The sequence below is a fragment of the Oncorhynchus keta genome, chromosome 19 (assembly GCF_023373465.1).
Source record: "Oncorhynchus keta strain PuntledgeMale-10-30-2019 chromosome 19, Oket_V2, whole genome shotgun sequence".
Lineage (NCBI taxonomy): Eukaryota > Metazoa > Chordata > Actinopteri > Salmoniformes > Salmonidae > Oncorhynchus > Oncorhynchus keta.
Window position 1 is genome coordinate 61,552,952 of NC_068439.1, and position 16,650 is coordinate 61,569,601.

General features: G+C 41.2%; 1 pseudogene; it reads right to left on the bottom strand.

Moving 5' to 3' along the window:
• Positions 1-6,130, bottom strand: part of LOC118397868 (uridine-cytidine kinase-like 1) — a 20,301-nt pseudogene extending 14,171 nt beyond the window's left edge.
• Between the last annotated feature and the right edge of the window lie 10,520 nt (positions 6,131-16,650).

Consider the following 16,650-nt stretch of genomic DNA (forward strand, 5'->3'; position numbering starts at 1 on the left):
CTAAAAGAGCACAAAATGTGTGCATTTCTAGCCACCTTGGAAAAATGAGTCCAAGCTTTTTTTCCTTTTCTTAATGGGGAAGGCTTGAATAAGCTAAGTAGCTAACAGGCTGAGGGTTGCATGATTTGTCTGATTCTCTGTAATAATGGTATGGGAATAATTATGTACATTTTTTTTGTAAAGTTGTTTCTTGCATCAGACAACATTTTCAGTCACTTCCTTGTTTGAAGGACATGTGGAACAGGTTAATGTTAAGCCCTGCATGTTTTTTTCCAAACGTCTCATGGAATGCAGGCCTACATTGAACACCACACATTGGCTACTATTGTAGGCTGAATGATAGAACAGCTATTTCCATGATAAAATGTTATGGGATGCATTTTCTCCATTGTTTTTGATGATAGACCACTCTGGTAGACCAACATTGATCAAATAGCCACAGTAGCCTACTTGACCTCTGTTAAAACTAACTTAAAGCGGGTACAGCCTCAGAGTTCACAGTAAATGTGCGTCGGAAGTTGCACAGAATTGTCAATGTTCACGTTTGCGCTCAGCAGACCTGAAATTTGCTCAGTGCCGGAAATCATTTGAGAGAACATTGGTGGTGAGTATGGCCCAGTACGGCCCAAATGCTAGAATCCCTTCAAATATGACAACATTGGCACCATATACAGTTTTCTGCAAAAAAGAGGACACACCATAAAGGGAGATTATTACCACACAAAGCAGATGGTGTACACTGACTGTACATAATTAGGCAGACAGCATATGGTAGAACAGGGACTGGACCAGGTTTCTCAAGCAATATGAAGGATGTGCCCACCAGGTGTGCCAGGTAAGAGCGTGGGAGTGTGGCTGGCAGAGGGAGACAGGTGGGTTGGTGAGGTCCAAAGGACACAGCTCCTGGCAGCTCCCCTCTGCAGTCCTGTCTCCATGTTTACAGTAAAACCAAATGGTTAAGAGACGCTCCAAATCCCCCCTCTTCCCTCTGTTCCTCTGACCTATACCCGCTCATCCCTTGCTCTCTACCCCATAATCCTCCGGCCAATCCCTCTCTGATTTAAGGCCCTAAACGAAGCAGTTAAAAATATATATATATAGTTTTTAAATGTAACCTTTATTTAACTACTAGGTAAGTCAGTTAATAACAAATTCTTATTTACAACAACAGCCTACCAAGGAACAGTGGGTTAACTGCCTTGTTCAGGTGCAGAATGACATATTTTTACCATGTCAGCTCGGGGATTGATCTTTCAGTTACTGGCCCAACACTCGAACCAAAGTGCTACCTGCCGCCCCAGTTTGTTTGCTGTAATTACCTCCCACTGTAGCTCCGATAATGGGTAATGTGATTTTTTAACCATTGGAAGTAATGCCAGAGGTGGCTGAGCAGAACAGTGCGGGCCAGCTTGTTACGATCAGATGTGATCAGAGCTACAGAGTGTCACGACCCCATTACAGAGCTGCAGTGAATGACCAGGATAACTCATATTGATCAGAAAGAGGGGAGTGGATCTCACACAGAGAGAAAAAGTGTTCATGGTTTCATTAATTTACCACATTACTACCCCCTGGTGATTTAAAATGGCTTTAAAATAATAGAGGCTCATAGGGAGGGAGCCAAGTGACCTCTAAGTTCCCTAGTAGTCAGGCAAAATAGTCATTCTTTATTGATAATGTGTTATAAAGTCCATCACGAATGCTGGCTATATGTACAGATAGACTCGTGCTTCCCGAGGGTTCTATGGCTTAATTACATTAACACTCCCTTCATAAAACAAGTTTTGAGTTACAAGTAATCTCATTGTTTCTCTGGATAGCTGTGCTTCTTTCAGCCATGAAAATGTATTGCGTCTTGAGGACATGAAAGCAACAATTAAACTAGAGCTGTCCTTATTTAGTCGACTGGTCAGTCGATCAAGATTTTTTTGGTCAGGCAGTCAAAAAAACAAAAACAAGTATATATATACACACACAGTTGAAGTCAGAAGTTTACATGCACCTTAACCAAATACATTTAAACTGGGTTTTTCACAATTCCTAACATTTAATCATAGCAAAAATTCCCTGTCTTCGGTCAGTTAGGATCACCACTTTATTTTAAGAATTTTAAATGTCAGAATAATAGTAGAGAGAATTATTTATTTCAGCTTTTATTTCTTTCATCACATTCCCAGTGGGTCAGACGTTTACATACACTCAATTAGTATTTGGTAGCATTGCCTTTGAATTGTTTAACTTGGGTCAAACATTTTGGGTAGCCTTCCTCAAGCTTCCCACAATAAGTTGGGTGAATTTTGGCCCATTCCTCCTGACCGAGCTGGTGTGACGGAGTCAGGTTTGTAGGCATCCTTGCTCGCACATGCTTTTTCAGTTCTGCACACACATTTTGTATAGGATTGAGGTCAGGGCTTTGTGATGGCCACTCCAATAACTTGACTTTGTTTTCCTTAAGCCATTTTGCCACAACTTTGGAAGTATGCTTTGGGTCATTGTCCATTTGGAAGACCCATTTGCGACCAAGCTTTAACTTCCTTACTGATGTCTGAGATGTTGCTTCAATATATCCACATAATTTTCCTCCCTCATGATGCCATCTATTTTGTGAAGTGCACCAGTCCCTCCTGCAGCAAAGCACCCCCACAACATGATTCTGCCACCCCCGTGCTTCATGGTTGTGATGGTGCTCTTCGGCTTGCAAGCCTCCCCCTTTTTCCTCCAAACATAACAATGATCATTATGACCAAAAAGTTATATTTTTGTTTCATCAGACCAGAGGACATTTCTCCAAATAGTACGATCTCTGTCCCCATGTGCAGTTGCAAAACTGTAGTCAGGCTTTTTTATGGCAGTTTTGGAGCAGTGGCTTCTTCCTTGCTGAGCGGCCTTTCAGGTTATGTCGATATAGGACTTGTTTGTGGTTAGAGATACTTTTGTACCTGTTTCCTCCAGCATCTTCACAAGGTCCTGTGCTGTTTTTCTGGGATTGATTTGCACTTTTTGCACCAAAGTGCATTCATCTCTAGGAGACAGAACGTGTCTCTTTCCTGAGCGGTTGGATAGCTGCGTGGTCCCATGGTGTTTATACTTGTGTACTATTGTTTGTACAGATGAACGTGGTACCTTCAGGCCTTTGGAAATTGCTCCCAAGGATGAACCAGACTTGTGGAGGTCTACAATTTTTTTCTGAGGTCTTGGCTGATTTCTTCTGATTTTCCTATGATGTCAAGCAAAGAGGCACTGAGTTTGAAGATGTATTTCAAGGCCTAACTCCAATTGACTCAAATGATGTCAATTAGCCTATCAGAAGCTTCTCTAGCCATGACATCATTTTCTGGAATTTTCCAAGCTGTTTAAAGGCACAGTCAACTTAGTGTATGTAAACTTCTGGCCCACAGGAATTGTTACACAGTGAATTATAAGTGAAATAATCTGTCTGTAAACAATTGTTGAAAAAATGATGCCAGGGGCGGCAGCGTAGCCTAGTGGTTAGAGCGTTGGACTAGTAACCGGAAGGTAACCGGAAGGTTGCGAGTTCAAACCCCCGAGCTGACAAGGTACAAATCTGTCGTTCTGCCCCTGAACAGGCAGTTAACCCACTGTTCCCAGGCCGTCATTGAAAATAAGAATGTGTTCTTAACTGACTTGCCTGGTTAAATAAAGGTAAAATAAAATAAAATTATGCCGTGTCATGCACAAAGTAGATGTCCTAACCGACTTGTCAAAACTATAGTTTGTTAACAAGAAATTTGTGGAGTGGTTGAAAAACAAGTTTTAATGACTCCACCCTAAGTTTATGTAAACTTCTGACTTCAACTGTGTGTGTGCATACACACAGTACAAGTCAAAAGTTTGGACATACCTACTCATTCAAGGGTTTTATTGTATTTGTACTATTTTCTACATTGTAGAACGATAGTGAAGACATCAAACCTATGAAAAAGCATATGGAATCAAGGACACCAATAATAAGAGACCTACTTGGGCCAAGAAACACGAGCAATGGACAGGTGGAAATTTGTCCTTTTGTCTGGAGTCCGAATTGGAGATTTTTGGATCCAACTGTCTTTGTGAGACACGGTGTGGGTGAATGAATGATCTCCGCATGTGTATTTACCCCCGTAAAGCATGGGGGAGGCAGTGTTATGGTGTGGAGTTGGTTTGCTGGTGACACTGATATATTTAGAATTCAAGGCAGACTTAACCAGCATGGCTACCACAGGATGGCGTATCGCTGCAGAATGCTATCTGGTTTGCGATTAGTGGGACTATCATTTGTTTTTTAACAGAACAATGACCCAACACACCTCCAGGCTGTGTAACGGCTATTTTACCAAGAAGGACAGTGATGAGTACTGCATCAGATGACCTGGCCTCCCGACCTCCCGATGTTTTGGGATGAGTCGGACCACAGAGTGAAGGAAAAGCAGCCAACAAGTGCTCAACATAGGTGGGAACTCCTTTAAGACTGTTGGAACAGCTTTCCAGGTGAAGCCAAGAGAATGCCAAGAGTGTGCAGAGCTGTCACTTGTTTGGTTACTACATGATTCCATATGTGTTATTTCATAGAGGGAAACTGAGGGCCTAGAATATTTATACAATGTTATAAGTTTGCTAGTGCGATTTTCAGGCCGGACCTAAATTAATAGTTTACGAAATATTTCAAGTTCCTTGCAAACAGGCCATGCGTAGCCAATGTGATTTATAGGATATTTATTTTTAAATCAGGATCTGTTCTGCCTTAAGGCTGTAATGTTTTTATTTGTTGGCTTTATGTAAACTATTTTTTACATAGTTGGCAATGCCAATAGAATTTACTTTTAGAATTTTGATTAACCACAATGATTGAGATTTGAAGACTATTATAAATTAAATGCAACTGTTCCATGAAAATGTGCATTTAAAATCATAACTGGCACGCAGATCAGTAGAAATGTTTGGATAAATTGGCACTACAAATGGAAAAGGTTGCCGATCCCTGGTGTAGCAGCAGGAGCTTAATAGTAGAATCTGCGAAGGCCAGCAGCAGCGTGAGGAAGAGGGTCAGGAACACATTTTTTTCTTCTGGTTAGGCTAAATAATTAGTGTCTTCATTATTTAAACACAGTGTGCTTAAAGCATCAGACAAGCTCAGTAGCAAAGGGTGTGTCTATATAGGGAAAAATACACATTTTTGAATTTCGACCTATCGACTGGTCGAAAGAACAGACTCTAGGTCGACCAAGATTTTATTTTTGTCATGGACTTTAAACACCGAATGGAATTACTATAACGAAATGCCCTTTGTGATAGTCAATATATAGAGATGTTTTAAATTCACACAAGCCTATTGGGGCAACAAAGTATGAGTTGTTAAAGCCATTCCCTTGTCACCTCAAATGAGAACATGGCTGCTACAGTAAATTGATATGAATTATTCAAGTTAGAGGTTTACGCAAAGCTCAAATCAGGATTAAAATGGCCAACCGTTTGGAGGGGTGAGGACAAATCAGGGTAAACACACCACAACCAGGTTCTGTTAAACTTTCTTTAACAACAGGGAAACAATGCAAGCAGCAGTCTCAGAATGCTATTGGTTTAGTGGGTCTGCCTGGGTAGGATGAGCATGCCTCTAGAGCAGGTATGGGCAACTTTGATGGGGGAGGATCATAAAAAAATCGTAACTTCTCATGAGGGGCCGCAGTGGCTCGCGAGTCTGCGTACCCACAATACATTGCAGGGACTAGCATTTTGGAGGCCCTAAGTGAAGTTAGCAGTTTAGATATCTGGCTAGACTAACCTACCAATCTAATAAATGTTAGCCTACATGGGCTAATTGAGTGACTGTCAGTGACTGACATAAGAGAAAAACTGCTGATGCACAACCATATGTAAAAATATTGCACCTTTTGTATTCTAACTCTCAAAAGTAACTTGGAAAAAGTAAGAGACATGGACTGACATGGACCCCCCCACAAAAGCGGGGCTGCAGGCTGGCCGGTAGTTGCCTATCTCTGCTGCAGAGGGTATTGATAGTTCTGTACTACTCCTATACAAAATCACAGGGGACTAGTTTGGCGAGTTTACCTTAGAGCCTTCATTATAAATAAAGCCAGGATCTTACCAAGGATAAAGTCCTGGGGCTAAGCATATCTTCTTATAGTTTACCTTGGTGTCCTCCTTATAGCATTTACATGATACTCTTTTAGTAGAAAGATTCTAGAAAACTAAGTTAACCTTCTAGAAATAGTCCTGTAGTATACCTTATAGAAAGAGTCAATGGAGAGGAGGACCACCCAGGGAACATCCAGAGCCTCAATTATCTTACTGGCCACTGTAGTTTTCCCAGAGGCACGTCCTCCACACAGGCCTGCAGGAGGAAATGGGGGTAAAGCGTGACTCCCGACAAACGTACACTAGGAATCTAAAACAACAACGGCAGGAGTGAATCCAACAATACATGCTGTGGTTGTGAAAAACAGCATGCAGTGGTTGTGAAAAACAGGATACAGTGGTTGTGAAAAACAGGATACAGTGGTTGTGAAAAACAGGATGCAGTGGTTGTGAAAAACAGGATACAGTGGTTGTGAAAAACAGGATACAGTGGTTGTGAAAAACAGGATGCAGTGGTTGTGAAAAACAGGATACAGTGGTTGTGAAAAACAGGATACAGTGGTTGTGAAAAACAGGATGCAGTGGTTGTGAAAAACAGGATACAGTGGTTGTGAAAAACAGGATACAGTGGTTGTGAAAAACAGGATGCAGTGGTTGTGAAAAACGGGATGCAGTGGTTGTGAAAAACAGGATGCAGTGGTTGTGAAAAACAGGATGCAGTGGTTGTGAAAAACAGCATGCAGTGGTTGTGAAAAACAGGATGCAGTGGTTGTGAAAAACAGAATGCAGTGGTTGTGAAAAACAGGATGCAGTGGTTGTGAAAAACAGGATGCAGTGGTTGTGAAAAACAGGATGCAGTGGTTGTGAAAAACAGGATGCAGTGGTTGTGAAAAACAGGATGCAGTGGTTGTGAAAAACAGGATGCAGTGGTTGTGAAAAACAGAATGCAGTGGTTGTGAAAAACAGGATGCAGTGGTTGTGAAACACAGGATGCAGTGGTTGTGAAAAACAGGATACAGTGGTTGTGAAAAACAGGATGCAGTGGTTGTGAAAAACAGGATGCAGTGGTTGTGAAAAACAGGATGCAGTGGTTGTGAAAAACAGAATGCAGTGGTTGTGAAAAACAGGATGCAGTGGTTGTGGAAAACAGGATGCAGTGGTTGTGAAAAACAGGATGCAGTGGTTGTGAAAAACAGGATGCAGTGGTTGTGAAAAACAGGATGCAGTGGTTGTGAAAAACAGAATGCAGTGGTTGTGAAAAACAGGATGCAGTGGTTGTGAAACACAGGATGCAGTGGTTGTGAAAAACAGAATGCAGTGGTTGTGAAACACAGAATGCAGTGGTTGTGAAAAACAGAATGCAGTGGTTGTAGTGTCTTCTGCTGCACTGGCAGTGGAACCCCTATTAAGTAGTGAATACATAACCAGAGAGGTGCAATGGTTCAGATAACACAGGGTGAAGTTCAAAACTGCTGAGTGAGCCTTCAAACTTGCACAGAAAGAATATTTAAGACAACAAAATTGAACTGAAAACTGCCTGGATAAGCTGTTTTTCAAAATAGTCCAAATAAAATGGATTGCACTTCGAATTTAGCTATGTTGTCACAATGAAACCCAGCCATCAGACTGACTGATAGACCATGAAGCAATCCATCCGGTAAATTACATTACATCTGTCTGGAATTATTAACCAGAGAAAATGTCAAACTCCTTTTATGTGCTCTCTTTCTTTCTCCTCTTTGACCTCTGAGGCAGGTTGATTATTCCACCCCAGTGGACTTCCAACTATTTCCATCAGTAGCAGAGTGCTGGCCAGAGCAGCCCAGCAGGGTGGCCCTTTCATGGGAATCGTCGACCAGGGCATCTTCAGAAGAAGGGCGCTGGAATGTATAGCGGCCGTTTTATGGCTCCAGACCAATTCTGCTATTGTGTGTGGTTTTTTTAGAGCTCATCTTAACTTTGGTTTTTACATATTTCCACCATCGTTTCCTACGACCTAAAAGAGCTTCTGGACATCAGAACAGTGATCACTGACCTCAATTTGGATGAAGATTTCGGCAGCAAGGACACATTGCTCAACCCTGACCAGGCCCTACTCCCAGACACTCAGAAGAGAAAGACACGACAATCTAGAGGCCGAAGAAATGTAATATCCTATGTTTTTCGGACACTTGGCTAAACAAGGACATGGATAATATTCTAGCAGTTTTTTCTAGGACAGAACGGCAGCGTAGGGTAAGCTCAAGGGGGCGGTGTTTATTTCTCCCTTAACAACAGCTGGTGCGCGATCTCTAATATTAAGGAAGACTCAAGGTTCTGCTCGCCCGAGTTAGAATACCACATGATAAGCTGTAAACCATACTATTTACCAAAATAGTTTATCTATATTTTTCAAAGCAGTCTATTTACCACCACAAACAGATGTTGGCACTAAGAGCTGTATAAGGCCATAAGCAAACAAGAAAATGCTCATCTAGTGTCGGTGCTCCTAATGGTGAGTGATTTTAATCCAGTAAAAAAATGGAATCCATTTTAATCTAATTTCTACCAGAATGTCACCTGTGAAACTAGAGGCAACAAACCTTGAGATCACCTTTACTCCACACAAGGAGACGCATATAAAGCTCGCCCTCCATTTGGCAAATCTGACCATAACCCCAGTGGTGTTAAGTACTTCAGTAAAAATACTTTAAAGTACTACGTAAGTGTCACGGTTCATGAACCCACTGCCTCTCTCTCTCTCTCTCTCTCTCTCTCTCTCTCTCTCTCTCTCTCTCTCTCTCTCTCTCTCTCTCTCTCTCTCTCGTGTTTGTGTGGGCGTGGTTCCCAATCTCGGCCTGATTGTCTGCGCCAGCTGGAACCACTTATCTTCCCTTTATATGTTCTGTAACCAGTGTTTCTTGTTGTCAGATCGTTGTTACTTCTCTGAGGTTGTGTCGTGTGTCTGTGCTCTTCTCTCGCCGCCCTTGTGTGGATATTCTGCTGTGCTCCTTCCTACCCATCCGGACACACACCCCTGGATTTCTCAGCACGCTATCAATGGAAGATGCGTCCTAGTCCCTGGGTCGGATTCCGTCTGAGTACAGTCTGTCTGTCCTGTTGCTGTTGTAAACTGTATTCATTAAACCATCGTTGCTTGCATCTTGCATCCGCCTCTGTATTGTCACAGTAAGTCATTTTTAGGGGTATCTGTACTTTACTATTTGTATTTTGGACAACTTTTACTTCACTATATTCATAAAGAAAATAATATGTATTTTTTACTCCATACATTTTCCCTGACACCCAAAAGTACTCTTTACATTTTGAATACTTAGCAGGGCATGTTCATGTGGTCTAATTCACATACTTATCAAGAGAACATCCCTGGTCATCCCTACTGCCTCTGATCTGGCAGACTCACTAAACACATGCTTAGTTTGTAAATGATGTCTGAGTGTTGGAGTGGCACCACAACACTGGCACCATATGGTTTGCTTAAGGAATTTGAAGTGATTTATACATGTACTTTGAAACTTAAGTATATTTAAGCGATTACATTCATGATACTTAAGTTTATTTAAAACCCAATACTTTTAGACTTTTACTCAAGTAGTATTTTACTGGGTGACATTTACTTGAGTCATTTTATATTAAGGCATCTGTACTTTTACTCAAGTATGACAATTGGGTACTTTTTCCACCACTGCATAACTCTATCCTCCTGATTCCTGCTTACAAAGAAACTCCAACAGGAAGTACCAGTGACTCGCTCAATGTGGAAGTGACCGTACGTACATATCCCAACCAGAAGCCATGGATTACAAGCAACACATACAGTGAGTTTAAGGCTAGAATGAACGGTCATTAGTACATCTGTTTTAGCAGTGTCTGCTCTGCTTGAAATTTGAAGAGTTGTAACATAAACATGGTATGGTTCAAAAGGTTAACTTCTCCTGTATTACAGTAAAATAATGTCTCCACATGTTTCGGTGTCCATTTAACAGATTCTCTAGGACCAAACCTCAAATACAAATAGCGAGTTGAAACCGTTTGACAGAGAGGAAGAAGTGATCTCTCATCTTTGTTGTTGTGAATGGTAGGGGGAGTGGCTTGTGAGAAAGAGGCGAAGCGAGAGGTTTCAATCTCACCTAAATCTATCCAAAATAATCCCAATGCGTTTCTATGCACTTATTTTGAACCCAAGCTTGTCGCCTGCCTTCCCGCCTTTGGGACAACAACTCCAATTGTTAGGGAGGAGACATGAGCATCTGGTCATGATATACAGATCTCTGGTGTAAATGGGAAGGTGCAGAGTACAGAGAGAGCAAATGAGACGAGACCAAATAGACAACATGAGAACAAGCAGACATAAATGCTCAAATGAAAAATGAAACAAAAAAAAGGATTTTGCAATACAGGCATTTGGAATATAGCTTAAAAACACATTCAAATTAATCAAATTCATTTGATACATCACCCAGTTTAATAGCAAACTATCGCGGATTACAAAGGGAAACCCAAGCGCGAGCTGCCCAGTGACGCAAGCCTACTAGATGAGCTCTATATGCCTTATATGCTCGCTTTGAGGCAAGCAACACTGAACCGAAAGCCAAGTCAACAAACAGGTCACTGACCATCTCGAATCCCACCGTACCTTCTCCGCTGTGCAATCTGGTTTCCGAGCCGGTCACGGGTGCACCTCAGCCACGCTCAAGGTACTAAACGATATCATGACCGCCATCGATAAAAGACAGTACTGTGCAGCCATCTTCATCGACCTTGCCAAGGCTTTCGACTCTGTCAATCACCATATTCTTATCGGCAGACTCAGTAGCCTCAGTTTTTCTAATGACTGCCTTGCCTGGTTCACCAACTACTTTGCAGACAGAGTTCAGTGTGTCAAATCTGGAGGGCATGCTGCCTGGTCCTCTGGCAGTCTCTATGGGGGTGCCACAGGGTTCAATTCTCGGGCTGACTCTTTTCTCTGTATATATCAATGATGTTGCTCTTGCTGTGGGCGATTCCCTGATCCACCTCTACACAGACGACACCATTCTGTATACTTCCGGCCCGTCCTTGGAAACTGTGCTATCTAACCTCCAAACGAGCTTCAATGCCATACAACACTCCTTCCGTGGCCTCCAACTGCTCTTAAACGCTAGTAAAACCAAATGCATGCTTTTCAACCGTTTGCTGCCTGCACCCGCACGCCCGACTAGCATCACCACCCTGGATGGTTCCGACCTAGAATATGTGGACATCTATAAGTACCTAGGTGTCTGGCTAGACTGTAAACTATCCTTCCAGACTCATATCAAACATCTCCAATCTAAAATCAAATCTAGAGTCGGCTTTCTATTCCGCAACAAAGCCTCCTTCACTCACGCCGCCAAACTTACCCTAGTAAAACTGACTATCCTACCGATCCTCGACTTCGGCAATGTCATCTACAAAATAGCTTCCAATACTCTACTCAGCAAACTGGATGCAGTTTATCACAGTGCCATCCGTTTTGTTACTAAAGCACCTTATACCACCCACCACTGCGACCTGTATGCTCTAGTCGGCTGGCCATCGCTACATATTCGTCGCCAGACCCACTGGCTCCAGGTCATCTACAAGTTCATGCTAGGTAAAGCTCTGCCTTATCTCAGTTCACTGGTCACGATGGCAACACCCACCCGTAGCACGCGCTCCAGCAGGTGTATCTCACTGATCATCCCTAAAGCCAACACCTCATTTGTCTGCCTTTTGTTCCAGTTCTCTGTTGCCTGTGACTGGAACGAATTGCAAAAATCGCTGAAGTTGGAGACTTTTATCTCCCTCTTCAAACATCTGCTATCTGAGCAGCTAACCCATTGCTGCAGCTGTACATAGTCTATCGGTAAATAGCCCACCCAATTTTACCTACCTCATCCCCATACTGTTTATATTTATTTACTTTTCTGCTCTTTTGCACACCAATATCTCTACCTCTACATGACCATCTGATCATTTATCACTCCAGTGTTAATCTGCAAAATTGTAATTATTAGCCTCCCTCATGCCTTTTGCACACAATGTATATAGACTCTCTTTTTTTCCTACTGTGTTATTGACTTGTTAATTGTTTACTCCATGTGTAACTCTGTGTTGTCTGTTCACACTGCTATGCTTTATCTTGTTCAGGTCGCAGTTGCAAATGAGAACTTGTTCTCAACTAGCCTACCTGGTTAAATAAAGGTGAAATATATATATATTTTTTTTAAACATGAGTGAGAGCACCAGTAGTTCAGGATGACTGTGATCACGCTCTCTGTATCCGATGTGAGTAAGACCTTTAACTTCTTATGGTATAGGGGACGGTAGCGTCCCACTTGGCCAAAAAAACAGGGAAAATGCAGCTTGGCAAATTCAAATAAATTGCTATAAAAATGAAACTTTCATTAAATCACACATGTAAGATACTCAATTAAAAGCTACACTCGTTGTGAATCCAGCCAACATGTCAGACTTTAAAAAGGCTTTTCGGCGAAAGCATAAGAAGCTATTATCTGATGATAGCACAACCAGTAAGAGAGTAGCATATTTCAACCCTGCAGGCGCTACACAAAACACAGAAATAAAATATAAAACATGCCTTACCTTTGACGAGCTTCTTTTGTTGGCACTCCAATATGTCCCATAAACATCACAATTGGTCCTTTTGTTAGATTAATTCCGTCCATATATATCCATAATGTCAGTTTATTTGACGCGTTTGATCTAGAAAAAAACAGCTTCCAAAATGCGCAACGTCACTACAAAATATTTAAAAAGTTGCCTAGAAACTTTGCCAAAATATTTCAAACTACTTTTGTATTTTTAAACGTTAATAATCGATCAAATTCAAGATGGGTCTATCTGTTTTCAATGGAGGACGAGAGGAAACTAACGCTACTTTCAAGTCTTGGCCAACTCTCAACAGCGTTACCCTTTTCCAGGATGGCCCTACATCTTCATTGCACAAATGAATAACCTCAACCAAATTCCAAAGACTGGTGACATCCAGTGGAAGTGGTTGGAACTGAAAACAAGTTCCTAAGAAATATCGTTTGCCAATGTGATATATATTCGGCCTCTGTACTGCTCTGTGTTAGCCTGAAACATAGATCAACTATTTATATATACCTGTCTGATCTAGACACGGACATGTCTTCTTTCTCCGGCATCAGGACATCGTTTTGGTTAATTGTTATTGTCATGTTTCCTTCCATCTCGTACACAACGCGGGCGGCGCGTAAACACTGGAAGGAGCGTGTAACATCACTTTTTGTGTACATGTCATGTGAGTGCGTGGAGAGCGCTCCATTATGTCCATACTCCCTCCCTCATCCCATAGATTTATGCCGCGTTCAAATGCTAGTTGGAAATAGGAAACTCGGAAATGTCAAACTTTCTGATTCGTTGAATGCGGGACGTGTGTAACTACAACCAGTTAGCAAGTTGGACATCTCCGAGTTTCCTAGTTAAGACTAGTACTTGAACGCAGCATTATATCACAGACAGAACTGGTCCCTATGCTGTGCGCATGTGCAATAACTCAATTCGCCCTCGCATTCCTTCTAAACAATGCCATTTAAAATATTTGTCTACAAAACTTAGTCCACTCTGTTCGTAACCGATTGTAGTTTTGGGAACAGAAAACTGTACTGAGATCGAATGTTTCAAAATTAGCAGTATGTTGGCCCAGTTTCACCTAGCTCCAGCCTCTCCCACTTCCCGCCATATTTGGTTTTGAGAAGTTCTAAACCGCTGCTTAGATGTATAAATCCTATGAGATCTGGGCCTAGTTACCCAGAGCCTCCGTAGCGTTAATTTGACGCTACGCATCCCTTAAGCGGGATAATTGTCATCAGCAACCACTGAATAGCATAGCACCACAGTCAAATGATATTACTAAAAGATATTAATATTCATGAAATCACAAGTGCAATGTTGCAAAACACAGCTTAACCTTTTGTTAATACACCTGTCATCTCAGATTTTGAAATGATGCTTTACAGCGATAGCAATCCAAGCGTTTGTGTAAGTTTATCGATCGCATGACAAAACAGTAAGTACACTTAGCATCAGGTAGCTTGGTCACGAAAATCAGAAATAAATCAAATTAATCGTTTACCTTTGATGATCTTCGGATGTTTTCACTCACGAGACTCCCAGTTACACAACAAATGTTCATTTTGTTCCATAAAGATTATTTTTATATCCAAAATACCTCCGTTTGTTTGTCGCGTTATGTTCAGAAATCCACAGGAAAGAGTGGTCACGACAACGCAGACGAAAATTCCAAATAATATCCATAATGTCCACACAAACATGTCAAATGTTTTTTTATAATCAATCCTCAGGTTGTTTTTAAAATATATATTCGATAATATATCTACAGGGAGTGTAGGTTTTTTAATAGGACAGGGAGAAACAATGGCCTCTTTACTCTGTTGCGCAAAACTCACACTGAGAGCCCCCACCTATCCACTTACGCAATGTGATCTTTCTCGCTCATTTTTCAAAATAAAAGCCTGAAACTATTTCTAAAGACTGTTGACACCTTAGAAGCCATAGAAAAAGGAATCTGGTTGATATCCCTTTAAATGGAGGATAGGCTTGCATAGGAACAGAGAGGTTTCAAAATAAGAGGCACTTCCTGATTGGATTTTCCTCAGGTTTTCGCATGCAATATCAGTTCTGTTATACTCACAGATAATATTTTGACAGTTTTGGAAACCTTAGAGTGTTTTCTATCCTAATCTGACAATTATATGCATATTCTAATTTCTGGGGCTGAGAAATAGGCTGTTTCAAATGGGTACGTTTTTTAGGCAACTAAAATACTGCCCCCTACATGCAAAAGGTTTTAAGATCATCGTTAAGAACCATCTTATGTATCTTTAGTAACTGCAGTGGTTCCCAAAGCATTCATGGCTCTTAAAAACATTTGCACATCTACTCGTGATCCAGACCACTCATAGAGCAGCAGTGCATCGTTAGACTTCTGCCTTAGCTCACAAGTAGTAGCAGTGTATGGGTAAAATCACAGAGGAAGCCAAGCCAAGCTAGTAAAAAATCCCTGTTAAAACCAGTTGTGATAATTGCATTGTTTGCTCTTTGATCTATAACCCATTAGTTCATTTGCCAGCATGATATACAAAAAGGCCGTGACAACAAAAAGACAACAGTCACACAGTGGCGGAATAAATTATTTTTTGTTTCATCACAAAACCGGAGAGCAACATCTGTCTGGTGAAGTCCACAAAGCAAATATTGCATGTAACAAACATGGTCAAGTCAGTTAATGTTTTCGACAACTACTGATTTAGAACCACAGAGTTACCACAAGTCAGCACAAAGACAACTGGAGCAGTGCCGTTATTTCTGCACCATTCATTTGCAAATCAATTCATAAAAAATCCTACAATGTGATTTTCTGGATTTTTATGCTTAGATCAGAACTGCTGCCATAATCATTTGCCTGTAAAGAGAATTAAGTCAAGACCACAAGTTCAAATCCCCATCTCCATCCATGGCTTAGGAAAGGGCCGACTTTGAAAGCAAGCTATTGCAGGACTTCAACACAAGCAGACCACAAATGAAAATGAGGTTTTGCTGATGATGTGATTGGATTGGTGTGAAGCCAAATCCAAACTGGCCTCCCTTGGGCTGTGTTTTCCTGCACCAGGACAACCCACAGTCGAGCTCAGCTGAACACTGATTGGCTAATTATTTTATAATTGTTTTATCAAGGGAGGCCAACTGCTTGCAGGCATCAATCAACCAAATGTTACGACCACAACATGTCATACTCTTTTGGTCCAGACAGCACCCGATACATGGGCTACACATACTGAGACAGAGGGGCACGTGTCCCTCGCTCGGATGATTTCTCCTGTGAGATTCAGCCACTTGCAAACTAATTGAAAATTACGAAAACACAAGGGAGAGAATTTTTTATTAGTCAAATATTTGGGTAAGCCTGGCTTCCCTTGGCAACCATGAATACACGTCACAGCTCACAATATATCATTCTAAAACAATTTCTATGCGTTTTGTGTGAATGGGCATGATCATACGATATTAAATGTTTAATTTAGGTAATGTATAGGATCTAATGTAATATTTGAAAAATGTATTTTGGCAAGCTTAGATTTATCCAAAGATGAATCTTATCCAGTACAAATGATGGAATTGGAAATACATGCAACACTATAAACGCCAAGCCATTGTCAGAGTTCAGCAGAACAACAATAATCAGGGTTGGTGAGTAACTGCATGTAATCTGATTACAAAAAAACCTAGCTGTAATCCGTTACGTTACCAGCAAAACTATTGTAATCAGATTACAGCTACTTTACTTTTTTTTGTTGATGATTACTTTTTGGATTACTTTTACATTCAGAAAGAATGTTTGAGAAAAATACATTGTCATCTTTCTGTTTTCTCTGACATTCAATTCAGCATTGAAAAAAGGCGCAAATTTAAATTAGTTCCGCCTGCAAATCTGACCACAAATCAGAGACCTCTATGATGACAAACACCAAATGTGTTTAATGGATCATT